At 44.7% G+C, this 14,844-nt stretch overlaps 1 long non-coding RNA gene across 1 annotated transcript in view; it reads right to left on the bottom strand.

Annotated features, from left to right (window-relative positions):
- Window positions 1-430: 430 nt before the first annotated feature.
- Window positions 431-14,844, bottom strand: part of LOC130867795 (uncharacterized) — a 58,408-nt gene continuing 43,994 nt past the window's right edge. Inside the window, exons 3-4 of the long non-coding RNA XR_009056478.1 lie at window positions 7,975-8,100; window positions 431-499 (exon numbers count right to left, since the gene is read on the bottom strand). This is a non-coding gene — a long non-coding RNA (uncharacterized LOC130867795). The remainder of the gene's footprint in view (window positions 500-7,974; window positions 8,101-14,844) is intronic.

Consider the following 14,844-nt stretch of genomic DNA (forward strand, 5'->3'; position numbering starts at 1 on the left):
ACGATCCACAGACTGAGAACCACTGCTTTAAGGAGATGTCATAGGCTGTATTATTCTCACTGCTTACCTAACTATTTACCCCAAGAGATTGAGACTGAAGCTAGAAATAGGGCAAGAGGCAGAATCAGCGACCAACACTATGACCTAGGCTTTTACGTACAAATCAGACATGAGGCTAACGCTTAGGTAGCCCCATTAGTCCTATACTGAAGAGGTATGGTTGAATCCCTAACATTCCCAGACTCAATGATTTAACAAAGAAGGCTGGAAGTTGTGGAGGAAAAAACTCAGGGATGGGGGCTGGGACTTTTGTTCATCTGCACAGACAGTAAAAGCTTACTTACTCATTTTGTTTTCTTAATGGAATTGATGTCCTCATTTGTAAATGGACATAGCTTCCTCCTGAAAAATGCATCTCCTTCTTCTGTGCCCCCGTCCTGTGCGTGATAGAATCTGCATACTCTTCTCATATCCTGAGTGAATGGCGGAATCTCACAATCTGAAAAAAAATAACTATCTTTTCAACCCCTGGTACCTAATATCTTATACATACTATTTTCTGAGTATGTGTGGGATTCTGCTTTTATCCCTCAAACTTGTTGAGAGTCATTAGACTCTGTGATGGCAAATGATTTTGTTCACCACTGTCTCCAGTACTTCTAGGTACATATTTAATATGCAGTGAGTTTAAAAAAAATTTAAAGTTAAGCCTATTACACATATAAAGCCTGATCACTTTAAATAGAAATAACATCTAGATACTGACCCTTTCATTTATTGAGCAATTACTATGTGTCAGGGCATATATACACTCTAATTTAACACTCAGAAAAAAATAATGAGAGGTAGAAAGTGTTATTATTTCCATTCCATCGATGAAAATGAGGGTCAAGGATTTTTTTTCAAACTCACATGACTAAAAATGGCAGAGTCTGGCACCAAACTCAGGTCCCTTAGACTCTAAAGCTTCCCTCTCCTGTTTCTCTGGTGATGAGGAAGTACCACTAATAATAAAGTCATTAAGCTGGCACCTTGACATGTGTGTTAGCTTGACACAGTTATTTAGCCATTCTTTGCTCTGATCTTGAGCAAACCAGTCTGGCCAAGGAGTCTTAGGTGAGAACTTGGAGGTTTTGCACCTTTCTTCCTATATCCCAAACACAAGGACTGAATCTTAGTTTTATACACATACACACGCATGCATGCACACATGCACACACACACAGACACAGACACCTTCTTTTATCAAATAGTCCAAGGGTGCAACACTGAAGTTTGGGAAGAGTACACGGATTTCCTAGGTCACTTGGTTAAGGAGTAATAGAGTCGGAGAGCTGGGGTCAAATCATTCTTTTCGGATTCTAGAACACCAGAACCTATGCGACTGGCACCAAAAGCCCTGGAAAGCCTGCCTTTGACTCCCCACTAAGAGACTGCCGCTTTTTATCCCAACAGCTGAGGCTTCAGTGCGTTGTCCTAATGGCAAGAAACTCTCCATGCCCCAACAGAATGACAATCACATCACCTTGTAGAAGAATCAGTTTATGTCTTACCCTCAACAGCTACTGCACAACAGGGGAGGGGCTCATGCTCAGATACAAACGAGCAGCAATGTGCTTCTGTGCTATTTGTTTTTCTGCCCTGGTACTTAAATAAGAAATTGAACCTCAGGGGAGGGGCTGTCATATGAACCTTCATGGAACAGGGAGTGAAAAGACCAGAAGAGGCATTGCCATCAAGGAAGCAGTGCTTTCCAGACATGACAGAGCAGTTATATGAATTCACAGGTATTGTGACAGCATGGACAAGACCCACACAAGCTACAGCCAGAAAGAACTGCAGCATACAAGTGGGGAAGGAGGCATGTGATCCCACCATTAGTTGAGGAGCTGCTGGCATTTGATAGCTGCGGGGAGAGGGAGAGTTGGTTTTCTTTAACAAGGTGACCCCTGGTAGGTTGACACAGACCAAGACAGGCCCCACTTTAAGAACAGCTGGGCAACGCAAACCAGACTCAATAGGGAAAGAAGGTAAAAACAAAGAAATCACCAAGATGGGTGGGAAGGCATGGGAAGGTAGTACCGGGAGGAGTTCAAAATACATTGTATAAAATTTTCCAGTCGGCCGGGTGGTGGGGCGGTGGTGGCGCACACCTTTAATCCCAGCACTTGGGAGGCAGAGGCAGGTGAATCTCTGTGAGTTCGAGACCAGCCTGGTCTACAGAGCTAGTTCCAGGACAGGCTTCAAAGCCACAGTGAAACCCTGTCTCGAAAAACCAAAAAAAAAAAAAAAAAAGAAAAAAAAGAAAAAAAAAAAGAAAAGAGGTTAACTCCCACCCAGAGATGACAACACTGCTCTCTGGAGACAGATAATGGCCACTGAGAGACCACTCCTTGACAAAGCAAAAGTCACAGCTTAGTGAGCATTTTATACCAGCCTAAATCAGCTGAATTCCAAAATGACAAAGAGATTTTGACAAGGCTCTCCTAGATTTCTGCTAGTGATTCCTGTGTGTCCCTCCTCCTGCTCCTTCCCTCGGAGGCTGTCACCCCACCCCCATAAGATGCCGTGGTTCTCTGCTTCTCCCACTGTCAAGGGAATCCGCTCGGAAACACTAACATTCCTGGGCTTCCTTTGCTGAATTATTCATTTTTGCTGCCAGGGCATAACCAGATACCTCTCATTAAAAGCCCTTGGTGGGGGTGAGCAACTCCATCCAGCCCCCACAGCTAGACACAGGGGGAGCCTAAGAGGAAGGCCGATAGCAAGGCCAGCAGCCGTCACCTTAGCACAAAAGGAAGGCTGAAAGGAACCTCTGGAAGATGCCATCCACAGAGTGACTCTGGGGTAGTCATGGTCGTGCTTGGGGCTGACATCCTTCTCCACTAATTTGGTCCAACCTGAAGGGCCCACTCTCACCATGGACTCACAGCTCCGGAGTCTTCTGAGTACTGAGCACTCACGGGTGATCTAGCACTGGGACTTACAAGACCTCAGTGCCCTGTCTAGATTGGCTGTTACCCTATGTGGCTGGAGACACAGGACAAGTTATCACTACTGTACTTAGAGACACTGGGGTCCTGAGATAGAGAAGAGCTGAAGAGGGGAAGGGGACCTAACTGCTGATTCCACCACTAGCATTAACTGGCTGTCTGAATCCAGGACCCTGGCTGGCTTCCCCTAGCCCAAGTCCTCTCCTTACATAGCAGACAGCACACACTCTTGGAAGGGGATTCTGATCATGAGCTCTATGGACAGGACACGAGGATCACAGTATAGTTCTGGCTCCTCTGAGTGCGTGACAACCTGTCTTCTCTGCCAAAGCCCCAGTCTCCTCATCTGTAAGGAAGGACAACAGCAGCACCCATCTCAAAGACTACTGAAGACATGAATACCGCAGTCAGTGCTGGGCCCTGGTGAATACTCGAAATGCGGGGTACTCATCAGAGGCCGCAGCCCTTGATCCCTAGAGCTTCACCTTGCAAGGTGCTCTCAGCTGTCTCTGCAGAAGGAACATGACATTCACTCGCGAGTTGCCTAAGGCGGCCCTTCAGAATATATTCAGTTTTGGAAATACTGCATGGGGACCAGTGCTCCCATCTCTCACCAGACTGTAGGCAATAAATGCCGAGGGCTGTTTCGGGGGCCGAGAATGCAGAGCACGTAGGCCAAGAGATGCAGCAAGAAACAGTCGGTTCCCTTTCCCAGCTCTCAGGTACTGGTCAGCAGGAGCTGAGGGTCTTCCCTTTTCTCTAATACTGGTTGTGCTGCTTGCTATGCTTCTGGGATGCAATGTAAGGCTCTTTTGCTTCTGTTTGCTTCGTCACCTTTCAGCCCATTATACTTTGCTGTTTATGTGTGTGATGCATACTTGTCTGTGTATGTGTGTTGGGATGGGTGTGGAAGTGTGGAAGCCAGAGTGTCCTCAATTGCTCTCTGTCTTATTCTCTTGAGGAAAGGTCTCTTACTGAACCTGGAGATTTTATTTTCTATGCTGGCAGCTAGCAAGACCCAGGCATCCTCTTTTCTCTACCCCTACCTACCTCAATGTTAGGGTTACAGAAATGTACAGACAGGTTTAGGTAGATCTGAAGTCAGGTTCTCCTGCTTGTGAAGCAAGCACTCTAACCCACTGAGCTATTTGTCCAGACCTATTAATGACTTTAAGGACTGGATGTCCATAAAATTCAGATGCTGAAGCCCTTACCCCCACTTAGCATGACAATTCTTTAAATCCGACGACTCTGGGGGTTAATGAGGTTCACTGAGATGATGAGTGTGGGGTCCTCCCAATGGGATTAGTGTCATGACTGGAGAAAGAGAACGGAGTTGGGAGTCTAATTCTTTCTCCTGTCTCCTTCTCCCACGTGAGGGCACAGATGGCTTGTAGCCATCCTCCCATCTGGACAAGGGAGTTTTGCTAGAGGCCTTGCAAAGAGACCCTCTAGGACTGGCCCCATGGAAACATGGCCTTTTAGCACTGTTCCACAGGCTAAGATGGGCCCCAGTGCCTCTTTGTCAACTCGGTCATATGTGTATTGATTCAGCAATACTTAGCTGTCATGTTCACTATGCTAGATGCTGCAAATGCGCAGGAGTGAGAGAAACAGGCCTGGTCTCGACCCTGTTGAGAACGAACACTCATGTATACAGTAATGTGTGGGATCACAAATTCCAACAAGGACAAAGTAGGGGCCAGGAAAGAACTGAGGAATGATGTTTTAGTCTTGTTCCCACGAAAAACAAAGCAACATTCAGGCAAGTGTGGAGGAAGGTGAGTGCAGATGGCAAGAGTAGTAGGGATCCACCCTGGGGCCAAGGTGTTCGCAGAGCTTCTGCACTGGAGGAATCAAGTTCTCTGAAGGCTGCGTGCCCTTTGGGTTTCAAGTATCTAAAAAGCATTCCCCCATTTGAACCCCTATCAGATTTGGGGGAAATCACAAAAACTTGGGGAAGTACAGATGCCTGGGCTGCACTGTGACAGTGACTTTGATTAAGCAGATGATCACAATGGGGTCTTGAAGTGTCCATTTTTCCACGTCTCAGTTGCTTTCAATATTTGATCTTAGAGAATCGCTCTCCACATGATGAGTAAGGTGAGAATGATCAGTTGATAGCAAAAACTAAACTAGTAGTAATTAACTAGTACTAAATCAGTACCCATGTTGCATACCGCAGGCAAATGAGTTTGCCTCATGAGCCTTCTTTAATCTTCAGTGTCTATTTGAAACTTAGGGGTTTTTCCATAGGGGAGAGGGGGAGTGGGGCCAACCATCTTGCTTTGCCTAGTATCTGCTCAGTATTATAACAACATCGAAAATTCTGTTTCCATGGAAATCCCTTAGCCTTGAACAACCCAATATGTTCATTGACCCAAGTTTTCCAGGGAGGTGCTTACTTTATCTTTATAAGAGAGATGTTACTGCCCCTTACCAGCTGCAGCACAAGGGAGAGTGGACCCTGCATCTCACCTAGGCAGCACACTAGAGTGGGGGAACAGGTGAGCTGGCGATGAGGGTGTGAGAGCTGGCCCTGCCCACCTCCATCTGCCATGTGTTGACATGGGGGAGGGAAAGATGCCCTCCCCCATCCACCCTTGCTACCTGTGGCAGGAGGGAGAGCTAGCTAGTCTCACGGCATGAGAGCTGCTCCTGCCCCTCACCTGGGCAAAACAGTAGAGCTGGCCCTGGTGGTGTGGGTGAGCTGGACCTGAGGGTGTGAGTGCAGAACTGGCCCCACTCCCTTCTGTCTGCTACATTGGGTGAGCTAGCCAGGACGGTGCTGAAGAGCTCACCTGGGTGGTGATGATGACGGAGAGTTCGCAGGCTGATCAACCCAGCTACCACCCAGGCCCAGAACCAGGGCTACGGAGTAGCCCACCCCAGCATCCACCTCATCTGTGATCTGCTGGAGCTTGTGAAGGGGACAGACCTCAGATCCAAAGCTACAGGATCTCCACGACACAGCACAACAACAGGACATCCAAGAGGAGCCCCAGTGAGAGCTCATTATCAGTGGTGTAGCAGAGACCAGAGGCCTCGAACCAGACCCATGACGCATTGCAATGAACACCTGCAAGTAAAGATGAATGTGACTCACTGGGCCACACTAGAGCTTCCCTGCTGAGACTATTTGCTTGTTTGTTTGTTTCTTTTCTTTTAAATTTTATTTTGTTTTATTTTGAGGGGAGGTTGTAAGGGTAGAAGGCAGATATGAAGGGATGGGAAGATGAAGGGGATCAGGATGCATGAGGTAAAATCCACCAAAAAAAAGTAGTAAAAAGTTTTTTGTTTTTTTTTTTTTTTAAAGGGAGATGTTACAAAATTTTCTTAGTCTCTCCTGACATGAAGTGCTCTTGGCCTGCTAAACGTGCCTTTCCACTCATCTGAAAAGAGGTACACACAGGCTTCTGTTACAAAATTTTCTCAGTCTCAACAGACATGAAGTGCTCTTGGCCTGCTAAACATGCCTTTCCACTCATCTGAAAAGAGGTACACACAGGCTTCTCCTCCCAGCTTCCTAGCATGCAGTTTCTCCATTGTCTTCCTACACTTGCAACTTAGCAAAAAGGAGCTAGACAACAGCTAGTACGTCTCACAGTGTAACAAAAGCACTGGAGATGGGAATACCAATGCTTCAATAAGGGCTACGCCCTGGTGTAAGAAACTAAAGCAGAAAGGAACCATCTGCTGACAGAACCACAAGGTAATAGAAAAGAAGACATATAGCATCACCATGGTAACCAACCTCCAAAGGCCCCCAGCACCTGCTCCTTTCTATACGCGATTTCCCTAAACAAGAATATTTCCCACTTCCTTGTTTTCCTCTTCAATAAAGATGTTAATTTTATTTTCCCTCATTTGTGCTTAATGTTCCAGGAGCAATTTAGTGTCTCTTTAGTTCTACCCCTTCACTATCTTTTGCAATCCTTTTCTTCCTGTCTCCCCATTTTTCCCTTCCCTACTATGTCTCCTTTGCCTTTTTCCCTCTGATCTCCCAATTTCTAGTCCTCTGTACCCTTAGCAATATTTCTATCTCTCTTCTTTCAGATTCACACCCTCATTCAGGATGCTTTATCAGCCATAGCACCAATGGCCTACTAAGTGTTGGCTGTTGCTCTAACTGAGCTCTAAATGGTATTTCTTGTAATGATCACATTCTCTGTTCTGATATATTCCCACCACTGAACTAGAAACACAGTATAGCAAAACCATCTCAGACCACAGAGCAAAAGAAAGGAAAGAAGGGCCCCAGGGTTGAAAGTCATAACCATCATTTATGAACTGCTGTGTATCTGACCATGCTCTAGTGCTCAATGTCTCTCAGTCCACCTAATATTCACAACAGCCCTGCTGGAGCTGATTTGCTCAGTTAACAAACGGGTAGAGAATGGGGTGTGGTGATGCGTGCATGCAATCCCAGCACTTGGGAGGCCAGGCCATGAGGGTCAGGAGCCCAAGGCAGTCTGGGATACATAGAGTTCCAGGGCAGCATGAACTACATAGCAAGATCCTGTCTAAAAACAAAGCAAAACAAACAAGACAAAAACTGGGGATACAGAAACTTAGGAGAGTTAAAATTCTTGTAAAAAGACACATAATAAAGAGCAAAAGAAAGATTTGAACCCAAATAGGCTACCCAACGACTGCCACATTGTCTACTTTCTGAAGAGAACTAAGGAACATACTGTTCTGACTTGTTTAATGAGAATAATGGAGGTCAAAGAAAATGCACTAATTGGCACTATTCGAAGTATGTGTTGGCCAATAAAAAAAGTATTGTAAAAAAAAGAATACCCTTCCCAAAAACCACAAATATTGCCGCCAATGCCACCACTACCACCATCAGCAGCACAAAACAACAGTCCATAGGAGAAGTAGAGTGGAAAAGGTGTGGAGGAACCCTAGCTGTGTGCCTCTTCTTTCTTCAGGCAGTGCCTGCAAACACTCATTCCCATTCACCCAACATACTCACAGTTATTGTGCCCTATAAGCCAGGTTTTGGTGGTCGTAGGCTTCCACATATACTTGAGAAGTTGGTAGGGGCCAAAAGTCCTATCTAGAAGATCTAGATGATCAGTTGCCATTTCTGAGCTTGTTTCTAGGAATAAGGATATTTATGAGTCAAACAAAATGATTGCTGACTACAAAAGTACCATATAAAGTGTCTAGCACACAGCGGTCAACTTTGTATGGCCAGAATCCCTTCTACATAGAAAAGTTCCTGATGCTACATTCTCCCAGAGATAGAATGGATCTGCTGGTACCGGGCCATCTACCAACTGTTAGGATGGGTTTTGTTTGTTTTGCTTTGTGCATTTAAAGACAAGGTTTCATGTAGTCCAGGCTGGCCTCAAACTTGTTATATAGCTAAGGTGGCTTAGAACTCCTGATCCACCTGATTCTACCCCCCAAATGCTAGGATTACGGGCCTGTACCACCATTCCCAGTAAGGTTGGGCTTTCTTAAAGTAGGGAACTCAACAGTTCCCCACATCATGTACCTACTTCTTGTCTCTTGGAGAAGGAAACACGTCACTACAAGTTGCTTACTTCTTGGGGATAAAGAAGAGCCTCTCTGCCCACTATGGGTGGAGTATGGCACCTCATTATGAAACTATGTTGAGGAGCTTTCCTTGGGTCACCCTGAGCCTTTCACCTCAGTGACTCTACCGGTCACATTTGTGGCCTTCACAAAGAAGGATTTGCATTTGAGCGTAAAGATCTGGCCACATCTTACTTGATTTTTATATAAGATTTTAAAGAGTATAGGGAAGTCTAACTTTTCTTTTTTTGCCACATGAAAAAAAAATCCTCTTCTGTCAAATATTAGTCTTTCTCCCCATTCTTCACTAAAAAAAATGTTTCAACCATTAAATAGAAGTCAGAAAGCATGTCTACATCACCTAAGAGGACAGTCAATTTTACTGACATTTCTGATCATGGTTAGTGTGAGGCAAGCTACTAGGCAGGACTAAAGGGGACTAGCATCGTGGGAAGGAGACTTCGAAAAGAAAAGAAATAAGCCCCTTTGAAAAACGAGTTATTCTCTTCATGGTTTATCTTGTGGAAGAAAGGATATCTTCACTGGGATTGAGACAACTTCATCACTAACCACAGCAAAGTTTGGTAAGGAAGCAAACACTGGTTCTGACTATTGCTCTGTAATAGTTTAAGCAAACGTTAAGAATCCAGTTTAGTCTCACTTGACCTTGAAGAGTTAGTCAAGCCTGGCTGGCTTTACCTCCTGAGTCACGGCAACTTGTTTGATTTTTGGGAAAAAGGCGTATTCTACAACCACGTTCGGGGGGAACACAGGCTGGAAGGTGTAGTTCCTTTGTACAAAAGCCTCCAGGGTGGCTTTAGACTCCTTCAAAACTTGAATGCTGTTTCTTTTCCACTTCCTATCACCTCCTGAGACCACGGGAGATGTATGGTGGTATCAAACATTCTATACTTCCTACTACCTGATTTTCTTAATGAAAAGATTATCTTTAGCCCTCGCTGGGCATCAGAAGAATTCAGTCCATCTCTGGAAGGTGACACTCTGAAAGAGCTTGCTGGTACAGAGCAGTGGAGAGACAGAGCACAGAACTAAACATTAGATAGCTGAATATTTCTTGGCCACAAGCTACTGAATAGAAGCTTTATATATTATCTTCTATTGTCTATGTTGATTTTTTTGCCACTTTGTAAACATTATATAGCTATGTATGGGAAAATCAAAGTGGGGTATGTATTAGATAATTGTTCTGTACCCCACCAACTTGGCACAAGGACTTCCTTACCTCTAACAATTTAAGCCCATTTGAATGGCTGAAACTTCTCATAATAACTATGCTTCCTTTTTCATCTCTACAGGATAAGGTAATCAATCCACTCAGGACAGTGTCATGGGGAGCATCCTTTGGAGTCATTAGAGGCTACAGTAGACTAAATTCTATAGCATGACTCACGAATGAAGAATCCCCAGACAGCAAACATTTCAGCATTGAATAAAAGCTTCTATGGGAGACTGGATCCTGGCATTCTGGTGGTGGTGGAGTATTTTTTGTTGTGGGTTTTGTTTTGTTTGTGCACATGTTTATTATCTGTTTGGCTTTGTTAACAGAGTCTTGCTCCCTTGCTGAAATTGGCCTCATCCTCTCTATGTATCCCAGGTTGACCTCAAACATACTATCTTCCTGCTGCTGCTGTCTCCCAAGTGCTGAGAACGCAGGCATGCATGACAATCCGAGGCTTAGCACTTCGGCATTCTCCTCTGACTGCTGCTGACTGCTATTTCATCTTGAATGGATTCACAGCAAGCATTTTGTTGGCATAAGAGCCATTAAAACAGAAAAAGAAAAAAAAGCAAGGAAAATTCTCTCCTTCTAGCACACCTGCCTAGGCTGAACTCCCCTGCTCTCACTCCTGGTTTCCTAATGGGTGCTTCTCTGCAGGGCTAAAATGCTCATCCCTGCTCAGTGAACTTTCTAAACAGTTGTCTTCTATTCCCTTTTACTATTTCATAGGTAGACCTGGCGAAATACATGGAAAACACATGGTCCCCCAAGTCCCTTTGCTTACGGTGAAATGGCTGAGCAGATTTCCTGCCTCTGTGCTACTGCTTGCCTGAAAATCTTAAGACCTCAGCATCCTATTTGTCTCTCCTGAAACTGGACCATAATTGAAGGCAGTTGTACTGGGTGTGCAGTCGTGGAAGAGCACCTGCCTTTGACTCAGCAGTGGGCACACCGCTGTGGAAAGTGAGGGGATTAGAGAACACGTGGGATGTAATACATGGTAGAAAGGCAATGTGAAGGTTACAGAAGGAAACCGACAATGGGGAGAAAAGAGAAGTCAGTTTTCAAAGCAATCCCCAGTGTCGAAGGATGCTGCTGCTGACACTGCAGGAGTAGGTGGCAGCAAACGCTGATGTGTGTGACCTGCTGAGGTTCCGAGCAGCCTGTTATCTGATTAGCATCTTTGGTAAGTACTTGATATTGATTAGAATTTTTTATTTGGGGCCATATGCAGTCAAACGTCACAAAAATGAGTAATCATCCCTGGTACAAAACTAAGTGGTTCCATTTGCCCCTTACCCAGGGATTCCAATTATCCTGGCTAACAGGGCTTCATTAGCACAGTATATGTAGAAACCACAGCAGGAAATCAAAAAGTTTACTTATCAAAATCCAAATTCTTCAGCTATAGTCAGTCGCTCTTGCATGATAATGGCTAGCAGCAGGAGTATCACCTACATCTGCATGTACACATATGTGCATGCACAGATGTCGAGCCCTATGGGAGTTCAAGGTTAGGCTAATCCAATGTTCATTCAGTTAAATTTCTAACTCTTGGCATTCAACTTTGTAGATAGCTCTATATAGTCACCAAGCAAAGTTGTTGTTGCTTCAGTGTCTGGTGTCCTAACTACCACAGTGGGCATTTAATTAAATCAAAATGAAAAGGGAAAGGAAGGTAGAAAAACTAAAATAAAGATGGAAAAGAACAGGAAAGGAAGGCAACCACAATCCTAAACGATTAGAAACTACTTAGAGAGGTCCCACAGGGAACAGTGCTGCTAATCTCACCTAACTGTCCCAGTGAGGAGAATGTGTTTATGGCTGGATTACTAGAGGATAAGCACTTTGGCAGGGAGTCTGGAGAGTCATGAGGCACATCATCACGAGCAGGTAGATCCTGCAATAAATGGAAATGAAGCTCACTACTGCCTGCTGAAAAGATGCTTGTTTTCTATGCCCTGCAATATGGAATCCGCTCAGATGCTATGAGAGGCACTCAGGACTGTACCTGATAATCCATGCAGGAGCCCTCTTGGAAAGGAATATTATTAACCCACTAAAATACATGGTACAGAAGAGCACAGACATCACTATCACGTCTCTGGCATCTAGAACATCTGCCATATGACTTGCCCTCAATACACCTTTGTGAAACATATGCCACATGCATGAGCTACTGGAAACAAAATCCATTTGATACAATAAATACTTACTTTCCTAAATTCTGTTGCTTTTGCTATGTAAGGGCTTCTCGTTTTCCACAACCACAGATTATCAACAACGTCCAAACAAGTGAATAAAAGATATTCACGAGCATGGCCACAAACAAAAGAAGACTTAGCTTCGAGGGGAGTCATGACATGGTCCTATCAACTCTGAACAAGAAAAATGTGGAGGAGTTGTAAAAGCCAAGAGTTGAGGAGAATCAAAGCAAACTCTGTGGGAAACCTTAATGAAACTTCTGCATAGCCAGTCAATTGCCCTCAAGTGAATAATGGAGTGGATGATGATTCTGAGAATGTAGTGGGGGAGAGACAGTGCACACCTCTGTGCACGCCAATACATATTCTCTAGCTAAAGCATGAGCACACTGTTCTAGTCTGGCCACTGAGTACAGAAGCCAGCAACAAAGACCGGGTTGCCCAATGATGTTGTTCTGGTGCTGAGATCTGGCCTGTCCTTGAAGACGGAAAGGATCTCTGTTAACCTCCAGCCTCTCAGAAGCTTATAATCCCACATTAGTCCTGCAAAGGCCATGCCTGAAATGTTTCATGAAAAGCAGGTCAAATCTTTGAAGCATCAAACTTGAACCAATTACTCTCTAAAGCTTGGATGAACACATGCAACATGTACAATTTTGTTCTCCCTTGCCCCACCTGAATCTAGCACTGTGAGAATCCCAGCATCTTTGATACTGTACTCTGCCACAGTCTTCCAATATGTGGAGGGCTAAATGGCCTCCTGTCTCTGCTGCCAATGCTCCCAAGCACCAAGTGGAATTCCTCCTTTCACATAAACTATCACATTCCGGAAAGTTAAAAATGATTCTGAAAAGAAAATTTCACATACAGAAAAATAATGTAGCCATGTTCCTTGGAGATCTAACAGATACTCTGAAGGACAGCAGCAGATTTCTTACAAGGGTATGTTTTTCATTTCCACACACATTCCCTTCAACTTCCTAGCCCATTGCTTCCAAAAACTTGCTTAAGCCTGAGGTTTTCTCAGACTGTGAATACAGCCTACCTTTTGAAGTATGTTTCAGTTCACTCTCTACTTTAATGAGCGAGATGGGCAGTATCAGGACCACAACATCCACAGTTATTGGGATAGGTCCAGGAAGTTATGCCATTCTCCATTTTTGCCTCCCCAAATGAAGCCCAGAAGGCACAGAATTTACAAATAATACCCATTCTAATAATGAAATGCTGCTGCTTGCACGGAAGTTTCTGGAAGTCTGCTGGTCACCAGGGCACAGCTACAATTTTCACTGGATAGGACCGAAACTGGTGGTTCCCCTTTGTGAAACTAAACATTTGTGAAAATGTGTTTAATGCACGGTTAGCACTTATAAAACTACACTTAAAGAAGTGTTTTTTTTTTCAAGACAAAATGTGAAAAACACATTGTTTATTGTAACTTCTATACCACCTCAGCAATGAACGGAAGCCAGTTTTCATGCGAAAGTAGCTTCCAGTTGCCAAACTGGAAAAGATGGAGTGCTCTTTGGATGTGGAGATTGGTATGCATCATAGTGTGGCAGTGAGAAGGCAAAACAGCTATAGGTCAAGGCTGGACACAACTTTATATCCTTCCCCCACCATCATTTCAGAGAAACCGCTTCCCTTTTAGTACAGTAAATTTCAAAATTAACATCTCAGCTGACTCTTGCCAATACCAAGCAGCAGCTTCCTTCTTTATTCAGAGTCTGCCCCTGGGCACCCTCGGAAGGTTGGACCTCTTCATCAGACCAGCCAGACATTTGCTCATTGCTGCAGCCTCTCATGAGAAAGACCCTGTCCTCTCAGGAAGCTGACCCTGCCACTTTTAGCTTGCAGGGATCCCATGAGGCACAGAGGAGGTGAGACCTGCAACAATGGATCAGTCCCCAGAGGACTATGCCTTCCATTAGCCAAGAATTCCAGATGACTGACTGTGAGGCCAGGGGCCCAAGGGGCAAGGGACTAAAACCTGCTTCCTCATTTCTCCTTCTCACCATTGCCTCACGCTGGTCCTTTCTCTGGATGTTGAACTTATCATTCTAACTTGATAGAGAATGATTCATAGGTGGTAAACTTGAGGATCTGGGTGCCAAGGGTGCATCTTTTAAAATGTGTTCCCTAATTGCCTCTCCTGTGCCGTGGATTTGGCAGATAATGTGTCTCTGCTCTCCGGGAGCTCTTGACAGAGTGGGGGAGAGAGAAGGAAATCAGCGAGTGTGGTACGCTGAAGAGATGGAGGGAGAGGGACCCTAGAGAATGCACAAAGGGTCTCCTAACTCAAACCTAGGGGCAGTGACGGTGGTTCCATATGTCTTACTTGACAAAGCAACAAGAACACCTAAATCCAGATGGGTAAGACTACAGGGAAGAATACTTGGTAGGCAACCAGTGAAAATACGCCCCCAACTGAGAAGACAGAACAGTGTTAGACAAATCAGTGAAGTGAAAACTATGACTAGATAATTTTATAGGGTCTTGTCTAGCAACCTGGGAGCAGTGGGGGTACTGTTGAGGCAAGGGAAGAGACAGGCTCAGGGTTCTCAAAGGCTGGGGAAGTTACACAATGGAGGACCAGTGCAACCTTGTTCTCAGCTTCCCAGCCTGCTGCTCTGCCCTGAAAGGTTCCAGGTTTTGTTCCTGCCTAAAAGTGGGTTATGTGATGCTTAAGGGAAACAAGGAGGAAGGATGAGCAGGTGAAAGGGTGGCTAAAGATGCTACCAGGGTGATTAGTATTTTGCTTTTACCTTCCATATAAGCACTGAAGCATATAACATTCTCAGTCCCAATTCCAAAAGCTCAGCTCACTCATCAATATTTCAGCATTTATTCTTGAAAA

The sequence above is a fragment of the Chionomys nivalis genome, chromosome X, assembly GCF_950005125.1.
Source record: "Chionomys nivalis chromosome X, mChiNiv1.1, whole genome shotgun sequence".
Lineage (NCBI taxonomy): Eukaryota > Metazoa > Chordata > Mammalia > Rodentia > Cricetidae > Chionomys > Chionomys nivalis.